Source organism: Lissotriton helveticus, chromosome 8 (assembly GCF_964261635.1).
Source record: "Lissotriton helveticus chromosome 8, aLisHel1.1, whole genome shotgun sequence".
NCBI classification, from domain to species: Eukaryota; Metazoa; Chordata; class Amphibia; order Caudata; family Salamandridae; genus Lissotriton; species Lissotriton helveticus.
In genome coordinates, this window is record NC_136069.1 from 451,086,987 (window position 1) to 451,099,534 (window position 12,548).

A 12,548-nucleotide genomic window follows, 5' to 3' on the forward strand; every position below is an offset into this window, starting at 1 on the left:
CATTTAGCCATGTTTCGTTTAAAATTAGAAGGTCAGGTTCATTAGTTAGTATGAGGTCAGCTATATCGGTGGCATGTCGTGTGGGAGACCTACAGTTTAATAGAATACATTTTAGCCGGTTCTTGGTAGGAGTAGTGTTGGGTTCGTATAGGTTGGGTACTCGCATGAGGTTATTTTCAACAAAACCTCTGAAAATGTGTCTTGTAGCTCTAGAGGCATTGGAAGGGATGAATTGGATTAAAGACAATTTCTATGTGTTATCCGTGTGCGAAATATTAAGGGTTGGAGTTGGGAGCTCGTAAGAATGGAGTAGGGAAGTTAGATCTTTCGATGATAGAGGGTTTTTCCTTCTGATCAGACGGGATGAGGCATTGGGGTAAGGTACTGTTCTCCATCTAGAGAGCTTCTGTTTGGGAGAGCTAGCGCTTGGCTGATGGGTGAGTTTCGCGTGTGGCTTGGGATGTTGCAGGATCAGTTCATGAAGAGTTTGGATGTCCTCTGTGACTTGTTGTAGAGATAGTAATAGCTCATCAATTCTAGGGTCAGGTGTCAGAGTTAACATTTTCATAGACTGGACTGTAATTAAGTGAGGAAGGGTTAATACTTGTGTGGTGTCCTGCGGTGAAATGTGATCTGGTTCATTGTATGGCAGTTTTTCAGTGTGTTAATCAATGGAAAGGGTGGGAGTAGAGTAGGGACGTGAAGAGGTATTGAAGTGTGCTATGGGAGGGATGGTGGGATTCGTAGTGAGGGAAGAGGGAGAGAGTGGGAAGGCAGGCTGAGCAGATGAAAGGGTGTGGGGGGAAATTGGAGCAGAATTTGTAGTGGAGTTGGCGGGTGGAGTGGGAAGTGGGGAGGGGTGTGTTATGTAGATGGTGATAGAAGGTATGGACGTGGAATTGGGTAAGTAGTGGTGGTGGCGAGGGGCGTGTGGGAGGGCTGGAGGAGAGGAGAAACGAGTGTGTGGTGTGATTGGCATAGTAGGAATTATGGTGGTGCTGGGGGAGTAGGACTTGGGGAGATGTATGTCATTCACAGGGGTGTTGATTAGGTCTGGGGTGGGTGTATATGCCCGATGGGATACCAAGGGAAAATATCATGATGGGGAGTCAGGTAAGGAGTCGGGCAGAGAGCTGGGCGAGTGGTTCGCTGAGGAGGTGGGATAGGTGGGATAGGGTCTTACAACCTTCTCTTTGATGTGAGGAAAGATGTAATCCAGTAGATTTAGGTTACGAACTGATGCTTGCATGAGGATAATCCCATTATGATAGATAGTAATTGTAGCTGCCGCTTTGTAAAATGAGGAGGGAATGATGGATAATTTAAGACCATGTGCTGTTTTCCTAGTGGATGCAACCAAGAATACGGTGAGAAAGGCTTACCGCCATTGGGCTCTTGTTTTGGTATAGAAGATGATGTCATTAGTTGTATGTCCTTTGTTGTTTGAGAGGTAAGGGTCAGAGATTGGAATTTCTGGGTGAGATTTTAATAGATTATGTGTGAAGCCTTTGGCAGCTTTTTTGTAAGTTTAGGGGGGTATTTAATGGAATAGGTGTGCAAACCCATGAACTCCATAGTGGAGGTGTAGCTTTTTAGATAGAGGGTGAAAGGGTCAGAGAGTATGAGAGGTAGAATGCCTTGTGAAGTTGAAGAGGAACTAGGATAGAAGGGACTAGCTCTCACTTGTAACTTTGTAGAAATATGGATGCACAGAAATAAAAGGTTTGTACGTACATGCACAAATCCATATACAGGATCGGATTAGTTTCAATATAAGTTGATGCCTTGGACAACATTATCTGTGCCACTCAAAGATGGCTGACACCATTACTTCTGCCCATGCATGAATCTACATACATGCCGCCTCTGGATGGTATTATTCACAATGACCGCATTTGGGGTTCATTAGTAGGTTTGTACATATTTGCACAAACTTGCGTGCGTGACCTTCTTTTCACTTGTACTTAATATCATTACCTTCACCCATGCGCAAATTTATATACTGGACCTTGCGTACATGACCATGTTGTTTTCGCGTGTACTTAATATCATTAACTCTGCCCATCCTTGAATCTATATACTGGTCCAGGTTGCTTTCATTTAAAGTTTGTACATTTGACATGACTTTCTGTGCCATTAGAGTGGTGTAATTGATTGGGCGTCCGGTGACACGAATGTCACACTCCTTCACCTGTTGATAGCTACGAGTATTTAAACTATGGCGGAGACAAAGTTTTTTTTCAAAAATCTTTCCGATCAACAGGCGGAGAGTCCTCACACTTATCAAAGTATATGGGCAACATGAACTAAATTTATCAGTATGTTTGACTTGGGGAAAATTATGGCTGACCCCATGGAGTTTCGCTGTGGTACTGTGTTTTTTAAGGAACCTTGTGAGGCTGCGGTTTAGCAGATATCGACCATTAAAACGGGTCTCCCTGAGACCGGGGGCACGGGGCCATCTTTGTTTTGAATACGATTAATACTAAGATTGAAAGAAGGCAAGCAGGTTTTATAAGTACCCGTATTGTCGGCAATTTACATGGGATCGTGCTTGGGCCGCCGTACCTGGCTGCATAATTCGGGTAGCTGTCCAGGCGTATGTCATCCACACTTTAACGATCCAGAGGCAGAAGGTCCAGTGCCATTTTATATATTATACTTAACAAATGTCACTTGAGGGGTCTCATATATTCCCATATTGGTGAAGAGATGTATAGGATCGCACTCATGGCCTTCATGAATAGCTACGTGGGCAAGGAGGTTTCTGAGGCGCAAAATGCCTGCGGGTTGGATAATTGGAGGTGGCAATAGAAAGCACAAGTGCAGGTGTGTTCGTGGAACAACTTGTAGGCTTTGGATTAGGGATTTTCTGTGTGTAACATTTGACGTGGACAGGTGGTTTCAGAAAACATGGAGGTTGTGATAATTTTTGAGTGAGTGCCCCTACACCTTTGGGGAATATAGGTCTTTTCAGCCATATCATGTTTATTAAGTAATCCTCACGTCTATAGAATTAGTTAGCAGCTTTGGTAACTAAAACCTCAACTTCAATCTGCTCCTAAGTTTAACTATTTTTCGAATCCAGATGTCAAACTGTTAAATTTGAAGCATACCGCTATCGGAAGACGAACAATCTGCTTTTCTGATGTATCTGAATGGCGCATTAGAACTTTACCTTATTAAGGTAAGAGTTCAGTTAAAGACAGGGTTCAATGTTAATATCATGCAAAGATTAAATTCGATAAATGGATTCCATGTCACAGGGTCTGTCACTATATCTTAGCAGAGGTTTACCTGTTCCTTCTGTTTCTCTTCTTCTACGCTATCTCAAATTGATTTTTATATTTATGAAAGGGATTCATTAAATTATTACAGATTTCTCCAAGTGATTATCTGCATCATGTTGTAGGGTGACTTTTGGAGGACACTCATTGTCTTTAATGGATGAGTCAAACACTTCAGCATTTGAATATAATGCATACATTTAAATTAAATTAAATTAATAAATTACATTTGTATCCGACTATAAACAGGCTTAAGACTTGATTTTTTTTTACAAAAAAATACTTCTTTAATGTTTCAATATCATAAGTTTTGTCTGTCTTCATGTGGGAGTATTTATGTGATCCATACGGTACACATATCTTTTGTCGTACAGAGAAAAACCATAAAACTAGTCTGTGTATTTTCTTATTAGTTTTTTCTTATCATGTATTTCTTTACAGTATGTCTTACCTGCCATAATGTATATGTTTTGTCAAATGATGATTAAAAACGTACGTCAGTTCGTGATGTCATTGTCCGTGTTGTAAATTGTTTATGTTATAAGTTATATCTGTCAGCTATTTCATGTCCCTTTTGGGAACAAAACGCGTTGGCTGTTTTTTTGTGATTTAAAATAAAGAAACATTTTTAAGAAATCACTATGGACTAAATTTGATCTTTTCGGTGTACCTCCTTTATCTTCAACAGGTCTTTCAGTGTAAAGGCATTATTTTCCATTTAACTTGGCACCAACAGTTAGGCTAACTTAAATCAGCACTTTTCTTTATTTGCAGGCCCATTACAGTTAATTATGACTACCTACTAAAAGTTTAGCATTTAGCATATATTTTACTTAAGCGTAAGCTTTGCACATTATTATTAAAAGCATTTTGTTAGGAAATAAAATTTGCTCCAACACCAGTGACCTCAGTTCTTTCCTCTGTGCCAATAATTTTGTGTTGTTAGGTTTTGAAAACTGTTGTTATGCCTTTTGTGTTAGTATCTGAGGCAGATAAGAGAGATAAGAGCTCCATTCCGGAAAAAGAAATCCAGCAGTTGTTGAAATCACTTCCTCAGAGATTTGAAATGTGAGATGTCTAAACATTCCCAAAAATGTAGGCCCATTTGATTATTGTCGGAGAAAGAAGCTGTTATTCCCCCTGACAAAAACGACTTGTATATGTGTTGGGAAGCAATCAGACATCTTAGGGTGACATTAGTCTATTCAACAATGGACATTTTAAAACTTGCTGTCTCAAATGTACTGAAGAAATGACCCTCAACCTCTACCAACCACTAAACCACAGCATTGGTCTTGACATGCAAGTTTCCACTTGATCCCCACCCAACATTATGTCTCTATTGAAGGCCTCATTCTACATGGGACGGTTATTACGGACTCAGAAAATACATCTTAAGAATACTGTTTGTGTAGTCTATCACGTCTGTATTTGCATATGATTATTTCTTTTGCGTAACATAATTGAAATCAAGTGCAAAAACGTTTTTGTGACTTTACAATCTATTGTTTGTTTGTCCTGCACAATATCCTTTATGTTCAAACTGGAGAAAACTGCACGTAAAGAAATCGGGAATTATTGGTATGTGAGTTCAACTAATAATGAGAGAAAATGCAAAACTAGGTGCAACCATTTGCTCCCAACTCTACACTTTGCGAACAACTCATAATGAGGCCGAGGTATACACTTTCTGGGCTATTCACAAAGGTAACTTACACTCTTTACTCTTACACTGTTCAGCAACTTTTCTACTTTTGGCTATTCACAAAATGTCCAAGAGTAAAGATAACTCAAAGGTGTAGACTCACATGTCACCACCCCCTTAAAAAGGAGTGGAGCCTCACTTACAAGTGTAAGTTATTACTAAAACAAAAAAAGATTAGTATCATTGTAGCATCACTCATGGCCAACCCCTGGTATTCCAAACCCTCCCATAGAAAGAAAATGAAGGTAAGAACTTAAAAGAAAACCCTGTAGGAAATACTGTTAAATTATTTACATTTATAAAAATCTAAATAAATATAATTTCATGGTAATAATAACTTATAAAAATAGTACATGTTTAACTATTAATATTTTAATAACTTTATCCATGTAAAAATTATTGTAGCAAATATTTTCATAAAAATTAAATTACATTCATTTGAATAATTTCTATGAATCACATTTACTACTTTTACTACTAAAACATACACCTGTGTGTGCAGAGGTATATAATGTAATTAAATATACTATAAATATATAATATGAATATAATTAAAATACAAACCACTGTGCCACCACTCCGCCGAAGGTTGTCGCCACCCACCAGATTACTACTTTTCAGTGGTCAGCCGACCAGGTGGCGTGGCGGTTCTCCTTGCGGTGCCCTTCAAAAGGCGGTGGTACTTTTTAAAAAGGCACTTTGTGCATCTGAAGTCAGACTTTTTGCCGTACTCACCTTTATGTTGGGATTTCATTAGCTGCAGTGTTCCTCTTGGCTAGCTGTTACTGTCTGGAAGGGAGCATACGAGAGCAATTATCCATACTCCAGGGTTCATGTAGCACCAAGACAAAAAGTCCATATTTTATTTGATTTCTGGAAAAATAATTCTAATCTCGAGAACGTCGATTGTTTTGTTGCAAACAATTTGTCAATATTTAGTGGATTTTTAAATGCCCTCTGCAAGATACAAACATCGACAGAACACCTGCGTGCTAGGAGGGAAGTCACATCACGCTCACAACCAAGTGTTCATTTAGCTCTGACACAGTGGGTATATCCCACGGTGTCTGTATACATTTAATTTAAATTTAATTTAAAGCCATTTGTAAAGCGCCTGGTTACTCAAAAAACAGAGTGTCCCCGCGCTGAATACTGCAATGACGCTTAGAGGAAGGAGCGTGGGAGAGCCAGCTCAAGGGGAGAGGAAGGGAAGGGGTTAAGTGCGTGGGAATAGGAAAGTTTTAAGTTTTCCCCGAAACCTGGTTTCAGAGGGTTCCATACGGATCTCAAGTGGGAGCTCGTTCCAGCACTTGGACGCCAGATATCTAAACGAACGGCCGCCCATCCTGGCTCTGGTGACTTTAGGGATTTTGAACAGCATTGCTCCAGAAGATCTTATATTTCTGGTGGGGCGGTGTATTGTAAGAAGGCATTTAAGATATTTTGGCCTCGTGCCTTGAGCGATGCGATGGACAAAGCATAAGGCCTTGAATTTAATTCGTTCCTCAATAGGAACATGTCTCATCCGCAGAGCCAGTCTTTTCTAGCAAACAATAAAGTGAGGGTGTCTTGTGAGTCTGAAAGGCTTTGTTTCAATGCTCTCCATCTCCAGAACATGAGATTTCAGGGGGTGGACACTCGCAAAGAGTATAAATGTCAAATGTATGTTTTTTGAGAATATTGACTAATCAGCGACTCCTATTATTATCATGCAGGTAAGTATAATCGAATCTGAAATTATTCAAACTAGATGAGCAATCAATGTTTATTTATATTTTTCAAATATACAAATTGTACATCTCTTGGTGAAATAAGTAACACAAGTCATCATTTTTATGAATGTATGACGTTACAACGCATACATTTACAACACATGCACTTACAACGCAGTTTTTACATTGCAACATCCACTACAATGCATTCCATTACATCGCATGACACTACATCCCATATTAAAAAACTACCTCTACAACGCATTCCATTACATCGCTTGCTACCTTTACAATGCATACCATTACAAAGCATACCATTACATTGCATTTAAGATAAGTATTGGTTAGTATAGGGTTAAAAATTACTATTCTAACTCCAGGGGGTGCAACAGTAGGGGAAGTGTTGGATAGTGTAGCGGTAACATTTACTATTCTAACTCCAGAGGGTGCAGCAGTAGGGTAAGTGTTGGATAGTGTAGGGATTAAAATTACTATTCTAACTCCAGGGTGTGCAACAGTAGGCTAAGTGTTGGATAGTGTAGGGGTACTATGCGTTGTAATGGTATGTGTTGTAATGGTATGCGTTGTAACGCCTGCGTTGCAGTGACATGCGATGTAGTGTCATGCGTTGTAATGGTATGCGTTGTAATGCCTGCTTTGTAGTGACATGCATTGTAAAGGATGTCGCGATGTAATAACTGTGTTGTAAGTGGGGTGAGATGTAATGACTGCGTTGTAAAGGTTGTTTCCCCATTTTTATGTATTATAGAAATTTTTGCTAAAAAACATGAACTTATTTCAGCACTGACCTAACTTCCTAGAGGTAATATTTAAGTCAGAACCAGCTATGGAGTTAAGTCCAACTCTCCCAGAAAATTGTCAATGTTCACAATACCATTTGGGGAGCAAGTTGTCTGCAACCCAAGTATAGGTACTCTTCAAAGAGCCTCTCTCTCCTTTCATTGTTAACTAATTTCTTTTTAACTGTTTTTATTGAGTTTAACCACACAGTGTCCAAGCATGGTACAGAGCCAGCAGTTCTTCCCCATCCGAGACCAAACAAAAAACATTAAACCTTGAACATGTCCCCATACAATCAATCCAAGATGGCCCCTCAGAAATGTGTCTTCCCCTCTAACGACCATGTTTGAGGTGGACATGTTTCAAGATGTATCCCTCTGTTTCTGGCCTAGTCCTTCCAAACCTTATAGTGTTTCTGTTGCTACCCCCTGGCCAAGTAAACCAGACGTTCCAGACTCATGCAATGATCCATACCAGTGGCCCAGCTATCTAATGGGGGGCAGTGGTGTCTTTCCATGCCTATGCGATGTCAGTCTTAGCTACCAGTAGACCCAAACAGAGCAGTGCTCTCTTGTATCTGTCACCCCCTACATCCTCCTTGATGAGTAGAAGGACCAATTTCCGGCTTCTAGGTATTGTCCAGCCCAGTATTGTCCCCAAGGTTCCCAGTACTCCCTCCCACAAACGTAATGAGACCGGGAAGTGCCAAAATGTGTCTATCAGGTCCCTGGTAGGGTCAATACAGTGAAAGAAAGTTCCTGAACCAACCCGTCCCATTATGAACAATCATGTTGTAGTAAGGTATGTGTGATGCAACAGCTGAAACTGGGAAACTGAGAAGCTATCACCACCTTCCTAAGGACAGCCACGGCATCAATCCAGTCCACGTCCTCCAGCGGTCAAAGTCTTGTGTCCACACTTCCCTCACCCTGACCAGTGGGTCTGGCTGGTTGCACAGCAACTTCTGGTATGGGTCAGACAGTTTGTGTTCCTTTATATTGGTATGTACGATTTTCGCTTCAACAGTAGAGTAATGGGGATGACCGCATTGAGTTGCAAGTGTGGCGTGAGTGCGTGCCGGAGCTAGTGGAAAAACTGGGTATTCCATAAGTATGGGTGAATTTTGCAGATTCGCGGTCCGCGAAATCTCGCAAAATGGTAAAAAAATCCGCGAGTTCGCGGGAAAATCCGCGAACTTGCAGATTTGCACAAATATGTGACCACGTGTGTCTGTAACTTTGCCACACCGCCGAAAGGCGCCGAGGTCCCTCGAGTGAGCTGTTCATCATAGTGAGGAAAGGGCGGGAAGACATTGCATACCCTAGTGTGTGTGGGGCGGGGCCAAACAGGCAGGGCTTCTATGCGAGTTCACATGCCTCTTGTTTATAAAGGGTCAGAGACCGATCAGAGCAGCAGATGAGAAGAAAGCAGCCTCCTGGTCACAGGAAGTACACGGGGATTGCGCTCAAGAAACTCGTGGATGCAAAGACTTCCATCAAGGATTACATCTAATTGTAGGCGGTAGATATGGGGAGGAAGCCCACCTGCCTAGTCTACACTGTGCTCACTAGTTGTTTGGGCTGATTAAAACGTTACTATTTGAGCTTCAACTTGGGCATGTGCCACCTTCTGTTGGGCCCAGTCCATCTGCCTCTTATCATAGTTGGTAATTTCAAAACGGTGTTGGTCGGATGCAACTCCGACTGACATCGAAATCAGGCCCTTAGTATTAGGAGTGGATTCTTGCTGGTCTCTAAATACTCCCTGGCCCTTTCAGTGTTTTATGCTGTGTACATAGAGATCAGGCAGTAGTGTCATTCTAACCAGTTCTAGTGATTCAGTCCACAGTGCCATTAATCATTACCTCCTCGTAAGTCTTCCTCGCCACCAGAGTTACGAAGTGAGCTTCAGCTGTACACCAGAACCCTCCAAAGAAATTAGCATTCTATGCCTCCCATCCCTCACCAACATGGCCGACCACCGTCACCTCTGACACAGTATAAGGGGAGGGTTGACCCACTCCACTTCCTGTTTTTTTGGTTCTGCGCTGCAGACTCTCCAGAGCACGTGTCAGGTAAGTTGGGGCAAGGTTCTGCACTAGTGGGTCCCCATGTCCTGGGGCAGAGGCTCTGCTCGAGCGGGCTCATGGTATAGTGTCCCCCCACTTGCTTCATATTTTGCAGCCTTCACAGAAGCGGGTTCCTTTGTATCAGCGACTCTGTACTAGCTGGCTCACCTGCCATGTGTTTCAACTCAGCCTGTACCCTGGCGGCGTTCCGGTACACGAGCAGGTTTCGGAGCTTCTCCTGGGGCTATCGCGCCCAATTATACCAGGCTGTCTGTTGGTTTCCATCAGACGTGGAGTGTGAGACACTCTCCCGCGCGTCTCTTATGCTAGCGCTGCAGTAGGGCGAGTGGAGGGTTTTTGAGACCTCCGGTCTCCCTGCTTGTCCTGCCTCCCTGGGGAAGGTGCCTCACATGCTTCCCGCTTGGGTAGGGTTGCCTGGCAACATGTACTTTTGTTTTTGTTTTTTGCATAGTTGGGGTTTTCACTACATGATTACTCACTATTTAAGGGCTCAGTGAACGATCCTCGTGCATGCTGCCTGTGGTGTCTTGCTGTGTGTGCATTAGCATCGCTTCCATCACTGCTGTTTGTTAGGTGACCTCACCATGGATCTAGGTGATGATCCTTCAGTGGAGACTGGCCCAGATTCCAGGCCACTGCTGAATCCCATTCACTCCAGGCTATTCAGTCAATGATTCAGGCTGCTGTGGCTGCGGCTTTTAACGAGCGTGATGGTCCTTCTTCTCCTATGAAACAAAGCCTGGATCGTCCCACCTGCAGTGATGGTGAAGGTGAAGAGGAGGATCTCTGGGAAAGAGATGTGCAGGGCTAAGAATTGAAGGAGGTCTTACAGCACATCAAGGATAAGATGGCCTTTTCAGACCCTCCAGAGGAGGAGCAGGCGGAGGACTATTTTATGGAGTACCACAGACGGGAGCCAGAGTCTCTGCCCTAGCATCCTTCTGTCAAGAGGGTGATCGACAATGAATGGCAGAGGGGACAAGCAAGCCTTCCCACACTACCTCTCTAAACGCTACGCTGTTCAATATGTTGCAAAGGATTTCCCATCTTGCATTAAGTTAGACTCCCTGACGGCAGGACTGTCCTTTCATGGGTCCCTGATTTCAGAGGATGCCTGCCCCTCTGATCTGGTTGACAAGAGAGTGGAGACGGCAGTCAAACGGTCCTATGCAGCAGCTAACTTCTCCATCAGGGCTTCCGCCTACCTGTCATATACTGTCCAGTCACTATTGAAGGATTTCCAATCCCTGGCCAAGCTTATGGAGCAGGGGGCTGATGTCCTGCCTACTTTGGCTGTCATGTAGCAACAAACAAGACTGTTATCTGATATTTCTTTCAATACCTTGGAAGCCGCAGCTGCTGCTGGGGGAGGGGCGGCTATTCAGGCTCGACGTCAGGTGTGGCTACGCCATTGGAAAGCGGAAGCTGCCCAGAAAGCCCTTTTTATGAAGATCCCTTTTTCAGGGACCAAGCTGTTTGGTTCCTCCCCGGTGGAGATGGTGAAGAAAACAGCTGAGGTCAGGAAGCTGTTGGCAGCCATCTGTCCTTCTCGAGGGAGGTTTTGTGGCCGCAAGAGGGTTTTTGACCCGCTACTACACCTGGGGGGTTGCCCTTTCGATGGAGGGGGTCACAGCCAGGGCACCCCGTTCTCTAACAAATCCAGGTCTCAGCAGGCTGATGATGGCTCCCTCCGCATTCAAGTCCAGACTATTCCTGGTTTTCAGCTGCCCGGACTCCTGTAGGGGGTCGTTTGGTAACTTTCATAAAGACCTGCAAGGAATCTGTCTCAGATCAGTGGGCTCTGCAGATTGTATGTGAAGGTTACTTGAATGTCTTCAACTCTCTTCCTCCGGACGCTTCATTCACACTCCCCTGCCTTCAGCCATGCCAAAACATGAGGCGCTTTTAGCAGGCATTCGGGATATTTTCGACAAAGGGGACATTCTTCCGGACTGTCAAAGGGGTCTTGGAGTTTACCCCATTGTGTTCCTGGTGAGAAAGGTATCTAGGGACTTCTGTCCAGTGTTGGATTTAAAGAGGGTGAATTCCTTTATCCCTCATGTTAAATTTAAGATGCTCTCTTTGGAGGAGATTCTTCTCTTACTGGTTCGGGGGGGGGGGGGAAGTGTGGCTTTCTTGGATCTTCTGGATGCCAACCTCCATGTGCCAATTTTGTGGGGGGGGCCAAGCACTTCCCATTCCAGGTACTGCGCTTTGGTTTCTCTTCTGCCCCAAGAGTCTTCATGAAGGTTTTGGCTCCCTTGTATGGGATCATCCACAGGGAGGGGATTCGGGTATTCCCATACATTGAAGACTGGCTGATATTTGCCTCTTCTTTCACTAAGGGGACTCTTCACGCCCAGAGGGTGTGTGATGTCCTAGACCATCATGGGTTCCTGATAACAGCAAGAAGTCCCATCTAGATCCTACTCAGGACTTGGTGTTCATTGGGGGTCACCTGGACATGGTCAAAGTGCTGATGTTTTTACCTGCAGGGCAGAGGGCAACGTTGAAGAGGGACCTGGGTTGTCTCCTGGCTTTGGATTTCGCCCCGGTCCATCAGTGGTTGAGGGTGCAGGGCTTGATGTCCAGCGGATATCAATGTGCTGCCCTGTGCTCGTCTTCATCTGTACCCATTGGTGAACCATCTCTTGTCCCATTGGGCTCCTTGGTCCATGGATTACGATCTGCCGGTGGTGGTGTCTCCTGAGATTCGGGCCGATATGAGTTGGTGGATGGTGGACTCCAATCGCTCAAGGGTCATCCCTTACAGGTGTCTCCTTCCCAGGTGTTAACGACCAATGCCAGCCTGGTGGGCTGCGAGGCAACATAGGATTCCTGGTATGTGCAGGATCCGTAGGATCGCCTGCAGGCGGATTGCTTGTCCAACTTCTGAAAACTGAAGGCTGTTTATTTGGCTTGTCTGGAGTTTGCCTCGACCCTTTGAGAGCACC